General features: G+C 38.2%; 1 pseudogene; it reads left to right on the forward strand.

The window, feature by feature from the left end:
• Nucleotides 1–353: 353 nt before the first annotated feature.
• LOC101580723 lies at nucleotides 354–7,314 on the forward strand (annotated as a pseudogene).
• The last annotated feature ends 1,480 nt before the right edge of the window (nucleotides 7,315–8,794 follow it).

The following is an 8,794-nucleotide window of genomic DNA, read 5'->3' on the forward strand; positions in this document are numbered from 1 at the left end:
CGCATCTGCAATCTCAGCATTTGGGAGGCTGAAATAAGGAGAATCACTCCGAATCCAATCTACCCTAGTGAGACCCTGTACATTCTGTGAACTGTGTCCTAAATATAGAAAAAATAGAAAAAATATTCCTGAGTCATTTACTTATCTTTATATATTTAATTCTGTCTCCCTACCCTTGCAAGTTCACATGAAATCCCTAGAAACTTGAGGTTCCACCTGGCATATTCTAATGCACGGTTCAAAGAAATCTCACCCAAGACTAACCTTGCCTTTGAATAAAAGTACTAAACTTGAAATCTTCATTTTATAGTCTCTTCTCTTTGTACTGAAACCGATGAAATTCTGGAAAGCGCATGGCTCCAGGTAATATGACAGAGATCGCTGAGTTCGTCCTCAGAGGGGTCTCCGACCGTCCCGAGCTGCAGGTTCCCCTCTTCCTCACCTTCCTGGTCATCTACGCGCTGACCGCGGCGGGGAACCTGGGCATCATCACCCTCACCAGCGTGGACTCCCGGCTGCAAACCCCCATGTACTTCTTCCTCCGGCACCTGGCTGTCATCAACTTCGGCAACTCCACCGTCATCGCCCCTAAAATGCTGAGCAACTTCTTGGCAAGTAAGAAAACCATCTCGTACTATGCGTGCGCCACCCAGCTGGCAGGATTCCTACTGTTCATCGTGGCTGAGATCTTCATGCTGGCCGTGATGGCCTATGACCGCTACGTGGCCATCTGCAACCCCCTGCTCTACCTGGCGGTGGTGTCGCGGCGGGTCTGCCTGCTGCTGGTGTCCCTCACCTACCTCTACGGCCTTTTCACTTCCATTGTGTTCACACTCTGCGTGTTCTCGCTGTCCTTTTGCTCCTCCAATATCATCAATCATTTTTACTGTGACATTACGCCTCTACTAGCACTGTCTTGCTCTGATGCGCATGTTACAGAAATCCTCGTCTTTCTATTTGGATTCTTCCATGACAATCGTCGTGGTTTCCTATGTCCACATCGTTCTGTCTATTCTAAGGATCCGGTCATCAGAAGGGCGGAGGAAGGCCTTTTCCACCTGCGGGTCCCATATGACGGCTGTCACCGTTTTCTATGGGACGCTGCTGTTCATGTATCTACAGCCCGGAACCAACCACTCCCTGGACACCGATAAACTGGCTTCTGTGTTTTACACCCTGGTGATCCCCATGCTGAACCCCATGATCTACAGCCTGCGGAACAAGGATGTGAAGGCTGCCTTCCAGAGCTGCGCGACCAACCTACGCAGATCCTGGAAGAGAGTGTAATCTTAGGGTTGGGGTTGGAGGAGGATTCTCATTGTCTGCTCTGACCTAACAAAAAGAAGAGCCAGGTGGAAATCTTTAAAACATTTCATCATTTTAACAAGAGGGCTTTCATGTGAAGGAAAATAACTTTAAAAATAAGCTGAAAACATTCTCTCAGGCTTTCACTGAGAGCACATTGGCCAAGCAATGGTCGTGACTCATCCACGTGGCTGACACTGACAAAGATTCCACAATCGGAGGTACAGAATCTCAGGATAAATCCTGAGGGGTTTTCACTGACCTTATCAGACCCAAAAGCTACAACTCTTGTTGCACAGGTCCTGCTTTACCTTGGTCTTAACCATCCAGTAGAAAAGCATGAAGACAAAATATAGGAAGTAAAGCCATGCTGTTATGTAGAGCTGCAGGGGACTCAGGTCAACAATTTCTGACATTGCCAGTTAAACAAAAGACCCAATGCTGTTATGGGCTACTGGACTCTTTTTAGAATATTTTGCTGAGTTTACACACCTATAATATTCAAATAACAGAACTTAGCAAAAAAAGGGGATACAGATGAATGTCCATTTTGTATCTGTGCATTCAAAGTGGTTAGGATAGATATATAGTTACATTCTCTTAATGAATAGAATGATTTGTTCTAATGGTGTTTGTAAATAGGATCTCAAGTCCGTATCTTGTACAGCAATTAACCACTAGGAAGAATGTATTCAGTGTGTTAATTATTGAAACTGTTCTAGCGATTTGATTTGAAACTCTCATTGCTATTTGTTTATCAATAAAATTATGAAAAAAATAAGCTGAGAATCTTGATTTATAAATAGCAAAATATAACTAAAATGCCACTCACCATTTTTTCCATGGAGTCAGTCAGGTAACCTTCCCGAAAGATATATTTCTTTCCAGGTATGAGGTATACGATCTTATGATTATTAAAGAAATTTGATAATAGTAAAACCATAATAGGTATGTAAAGTTGATCATTATCTGTGCTATATTTTTTCCTTCCTGGGTATAGTTAGGCACAGAGAATCTCTGAATTTTTAAAATTATAGCTCAAGTTGACCAAATTCGTTTTTATACCTAAGTTACCAAAATTAAACTATAATTTACATTTAAAATTCCTTCAATTTAAAAAAATATTGAGTGAACAAATGGATAACATCCAGGACTCTATTATTTGAATTACAGGCATACTATAATTGAAATTATTTTATTCCAATTAAAGTTATTTCATGGCTTTTAATGTAACATGAAGAGGCCAATTATACAACTACTTTCATTCTTTAAAAGTTTACCCTTAACCTTAAGCAAATGCTGTTTTTTATTAAGCAAAATCAATTTATTATGTTATGATAGACATTTCATGAACTGGTTAAGTTTTTATATCATTAGAAGATAATGATTAACTATCTTTATAAGCATGTCCTTTATTTTTCTGTTTTTTCTCAATTAGCGTTATCATACATAGACCTGTTTTACAAGTTTAAATATATCATAGTCTTCAGACGGTATTTCTAAATTATCATATCAATTTAATATCAAGACTATAAACACATATTTGATGAACTTAAAGGAGAGTTTAAGTCTGTAAACAAACTTTAAATATTAAACTGATCACTATTTAAAAATTCATTTGAAAAGATATTTTGCCTTTTTGTATATATTTACCTTTTTATATTTAGGAAGTTTCATTCATCTATAATCAATAATTATTTTAGTATAATACTTGCAGTATGGTAGAAAATATTAATTTTGGATACATAGAAAACTTGTCATTGCTACACAATTTCACTGCTGCCTCAATTCTTCAGTTTTTTTGTTTTATTTGTTTAGTTAGTTACTTTAGATTTCTTGCTGTTTATTTGGTTTTTGAACGGAACTGACCTCTGGGCTTACCACAGTATTGATCGACTTTTTTTTCATGTTTCACAATTGCTTTTATTCACCATCTCATTTTTAAGTAGAAAGTATATATAACACTGTTTGTCAGGGCCAAACAGGTCAGTGGAAAAAGCACCTGTCTGGTAAGTGGCAGGTCCTGAGTTCAGTCCCCAGCACAAAGATAAATAAATAAATGAGATAAAAATAAAAAGCACTCTTTGGCAACTCTGAATTCTGACACCTGAATCTGACATTATTTGCTGTTCCTTTTAGTGTATGAGACTGTGTATATTTGTGATTTTATTTGCCTTCTTGCTTAGTAGTAACACTTTTTTCTTTTCTTCTTTTCTTTTCTTTTCTTTTCTTTCAAATTTAGGACAGCGTGTACAGGGTCTCACTACATAGATCAGACTCACACTGATCTTCCTGTTTTTTCAGCCTCCCACGTGCTGGGATTACAGGAGCATACCATCACACTCAGTTTCAATCTCCATCTCAGCATGCCCTAGGGGCGGAGCCAGCATGGCAGGCTGGGGATCAAACCCTGGGCCCCTGCGTCTGCCTAAACAGGCACTTTAATCTGCTGAGCTATCTGGCCTGCCCTCTACACTTTTCTTGAACATTTTCAACTGTAAAAGTGTATACCCATTGTAAAAAATTGGAAAGTTTGTAGTCTTTTTTGAATTTTTATTAAGGCTATGGGTATTTTACTGGTGTGTTGGTTGTCTCAATTTTTCCAGTGAACTCACAGCTTTTAAAATTTTGACCTTTCTGAGAATGGCCATGGAATTCACTTTGTTTTGTAAAGACAAGTAGATCTTTGTGGTCCTATAACGAACTACTTTTGTATATATTTACCTTTTTATAGTTAGGTTTGATGTGGAAAACTTACATGTTGAAGAGTTCATTTAATTTATGTTGTGTGTAACCCATGTGTGAATGAAGTCAGCTCTCCTGATAACTAAAAATGGCAAATTCCTTCACAGGTGAGAGCCTCAATAAATTGTGATGGAGGGGGGCCTGGCTCTAGCTCAGTCCTTTAAGTGGCTGCTTCCGCAAAGCTGTCAGCCTCAGGTTGCTGGAGTTCGAACCTCACAACTCTCCCGCTGGCCAAAAGTGCCTTGAAGGCATTCGAGGAACCAAAAAAAAAAAAAAATTGTGATGGATTCTTGCAACACAGCACTGTGCACGCATAGACATTAGCTGGAGGAAATACAGATCAGTACAAAACAATCCACTATATTAAAAATATGAAGGGAAAATGCATAATTGTAGTAGAAATTCAGAGGTCATCCACATAATAGCTTCAGAATATTAGAAATAAAATTACCACACCTCATATTATCTCATTGGATATCACAAAAATTGTATACAGAAACAACATCTTGTTTGTAAATTGAATTATTTGCAAACAGAAGCTTTTTGAATGGAAGTATTACTCTAACGTCTACTTCATTATAAGTATTTAGTTATATTATAATGTTCTTTATTATTATTATTATCTTATCACTTTACAGTAATCTGAAGAGCACTGTAAGATAATATTTTATGAACCTGATTAATGTGTTTAATCTGTGATTAAATTCTGTGTTTAATGCATACATTTAAGTATGTATTGGGAAGTATGGGAAATCTTCAAACTTGGATAGCACATATAACACTACTACAATTACTTTTTTTCCATAATTTTATTGAGAGACAAATAGCAATGAGACAGTTTCAAATCAAATTGGTATGACAGTTCCAATATTTAACACATTGAATACTCTTCCCAGTGGTTATTTGCTGTACAAGATGCAGACGTGATATCCTATTTACAAACACTATTAGAACATATCTGTCTATTCATTAAGAGAATGTAACTATATATCTATTCCAATCCTTTTGAATACACAGATACAAAATGGACATTCATCTGTATCCCCTTTTTTGTTTAGTTCCATCATTTGAATATTATAGATAGAAGGATTTATTTTTATTTTAATTTTTGGCTGCCTCCGAATGCCTTCAGGGTAGGTTTGGCTGGCTTGAGTTGTGGGGATCAAACCACAGCAACCTGAGCCTGACTGCTTTGTTGAAGCAGCCACTTAAAAAACTGAGCTAAGGAGCAGATCCTCAACAGTACTACATTTATTGACCCAATGTTGAACTTATAAATAACACTTGTGATTACCAAGTGCTCTTCAGATTACTGTAAAGTAATAAGATAATAATAATAATAAAGACTATTATTACAATATAATAATTAAAAATTGTAATAAAGAAGATGCTGGAGTAATACTTCCATTTGCCTGATCATCCTTTTTCTTAATACTTCTATTTGAAAAGCTTCTGTTTGCAAATAATTCAATTTACAAACAAGATGTCGCTTCTGTACACAAGCTCCATATTCGAGGACAAGTATTACCGCTGCCCTCTTTCCCATATGACGCAAATGAAGCTGTCTTCTCCCAAGTCAATGTAGCCCAAGGTGTCACTGTATTGTCATTCCAAAGACAAATTAAGAATTGTGCCAGAAGACTTCTCACAGAAATGAAAGCACCAAGAAAACAAATAACATTTTCTTATCACTTTCTTCACTAATGAGAATCAAGTCACCAGAAAATTTATCAAAATGAAGCACAGAAATAAAGAAAATAGAAATCAAAGATTGGAGAATAAGACACATGATGTACTAATGTCACATCCGATAGGGACAGAAACAAAGACAATTACTGAAGTGAAAGCAACATGTGCAGGGGTTATGACTCCACTCAAAGTGTGGGAAGACAGCACTCAAGATTCAAGGAGCTCAATGAAACACAGTAGAGCAAGGACAAAGAAGATCAGACAAGGTATACCATGGTCAGACAAGTAAGTATCAAAATCTGGGAGAAAATTATAAAATCTGGCATGCAAAACTCAGCTCTCATATGCACCAAAAAACACTATATAGATGAAGAGCGCAGTAACAAAAGTGGAAAAACAAAGCAGTGATAGGTAAAATATTCATTAATAATTATTTCACTAAAAAGAAATATGAAGCAATCTAAGCAGAATTTTTGTTTCCTTTGTTGAGACAGACAGACAGACAGACAGACAGACAAAGACACAGAGAGAGATGACTCAAAATGCAGTGAAGATCAATGTATCCCATGAGCTGCTGCCTGGGTGGAAGGAAAACAGAAAATCTGGTGACTGAATCCAGTGCACATTAGAAGCCTTACTGTAGGAGGGCCTTGTGATGTCACTTCTAGTCTAAGACTGAAGCCCTGAGTACTAGGAGAGCAGCTGGTAGAGTCTTCAAGTCTGAAATCTTGAGAACCCAGAGCCTGGTGTCAAAAGGCTGAGATCAACAATACCTATGGGGGGAAACCATGGAGCCCAAGTTCTTAGGACAGAGAGCAAGAGAAGAAGGATGCTGCAGCCTGAAAGAGTACAACCTTTTCTTTCCTCTACCTCAGATTTATTGGAGTCTTGCACCTGTAGGCCTCTACCACCAACACTGGCTGGGCTGCTGCTTCTCATTGGATCTACTGACTGAATACCAAGCTCCTCCAGAAGCACTCTTCCAAACACACCTAGGAGTGATGTGAAGAACTAGGAGTGAAAGCAAAATTTTACCTTGGAATATTTCAAATTCTAATAGTAGATATTACTTGGAAAAATAGCTCTTCTTTTCAAAGTGTTGAGACACATAACTTTACTATTGTTGATATGTAAAATAAAAAATAGGTATATGATTTCATATTTGATATCAGATGCATTCAAAAGGAGATTAGCTCAAATGATTTGCCTCAGGATTCAGGGCTTGCGCTGTCATATTTTGTTGGAACACTTTATACCTAGCATCAAATGTTTAAAGAGCTATGTTGCATAATTGCATTATTCGCTGATGTTCACTGATCATCCAAGGCATGGTTGATAGTGTATAATCTTCCTGTTTCTGCCAAATGCCTTGTTGGGCTTATCATTTATGTACTCTAAACTGTGGTTTGGAAATTGGTCATGTATTTTATCTTATGCTTGTTTGAAACCTATAGAAGATATATTTGTGCCTCTGGGTTATCTTAATTTAAATTCTGGTCTGGTTAAGTTACTGGAAAAACAATTAGAAACCTAGTACATTTTGAAAATGGACAGGGAAAAAAAAGCCTTCCATGAATCCTTTACTTTCTCCACCCCATGCTACACATAGGCTTCTTCCACTGGAGAGATACAGCCTGCTTTCTCAAATACCTTCTCTTACTGAATTCAAGATGCCATGATGACAGCCATAGATTGGGCAATTTCAGTGATAGAAAACAATTTCCTCGTAATTCTAGAACTAAAGACTACAGATGCATTTCTCCCTGAATCAGTCAGCTGGCACCAGTGTTGCTACTTTAAGTGCCCACAATCTTTCTCTTTGATCACAGATTTTTTTTTTCTATTCTTTGCAAGGATAGCATAGTGGTTGTGGAGGAAAATGCAGAGCCAAAGAGGGAGAAAAAGAGAGAGAATGCAAGATGAAAGTGAATACTTTGGTCTTTGAAGTCTTTATAAATAAGGGCACTAATTTCACATGACAGGCACATCATGTTCATGACCTCACTGAGCCATGATTGTCTTCCAAATGTGATGTCTCCAAGCCTCCAATGATCTTGGGTTAAGGTTTTAATATTTAACCTTAGAGTGGAAGACCTGAAAAGTACCACACCAACCTGCAGTGTGCAGCAAGCCCCCTCCACCTTCATGGACCTACCAGGAAGGAGCCTTGGGACGACAGGAGCAACAGTCAGTGGGGCACGTGGGCCTACTCCACATCTGTGGACCTACCAGGAAGGAGTTGCAGACAGGCAGGCAGCAAGGCATAGTGGTCCACTTGGACAGGGCTCAGCTGGAAGCAGCCAAACAATGCAATGAGAGCCAAGCCAGGCCCAGCCAGTGGAGTTCTAGTTCAGTATGTCTAGGCCCAGTGAGCTGAGACATACTGCTGGGCCCAGCTGAGCCCAGACCAAGGCCCAGACCTACAAAAGCATGTTCAGGGCACAGTGGTGGCAGCAGGTACCTGGGATGAGCTAGTCTGCCTAGAAGACTTCAGGTGCATGAAGGAGAGGTGTCCAGGCAGAACTTAGGTGAATGAATTTAAATATGATTCTCAATTTAAGATCTACTTTGTTATACTGTTATAATTTTTGCTTTTATGGTCTAAAGTACAAATCTATTAGTTATAAAAAGTTTGTCATTTTTTAAATTTTATTAGCTGCTATTAGTACTAGTAATTGTGCAACTATAAATAGAAAACTATATCCACCTTAATCACATGTTCTCCTTTGGGTAATCATATCAGTAGATGGTTGGGTAATAAGCTCATGAAAGCCCTGTGCAGGAGGACAGAGGACAGGGCCAAATGGAAGCCAGTATCTCACTCTGAATCAATAGAGAAGACAAAATCTTGGAACACACAAAACAAGACTCTCTGACACAGGAGATATTAAAAAACAAACCAGACTCTACAGAGACACTCTGACTGCAGTGATACAGCTACCTACTATCAAGCTTTCACATAAAGATGTCACAGAAATCAAAACAAAGAGCTCTTTAAAATAGAAAATGACAAAAAGGAGAAAAGCACACTCTCAGGCCCCAAGCCCACCCAGAC

The sequence above is a fragment of the Octodon degus genome, unplaced genomic scaffold (assembly GCF_000260255.1).
Source record: "Octodon degus isolate 3935 unplaced genomic scaffold, OctDeg1.0 scaffold00239, whole genome shotgun sequence".
Classification (NCBI taxonomy): domain Eukaryota; kingdom Metazoa; phylum Chordata; class Mammalia; order Rodentia; family Octodontidae; genus Octodon; species Octodon degus.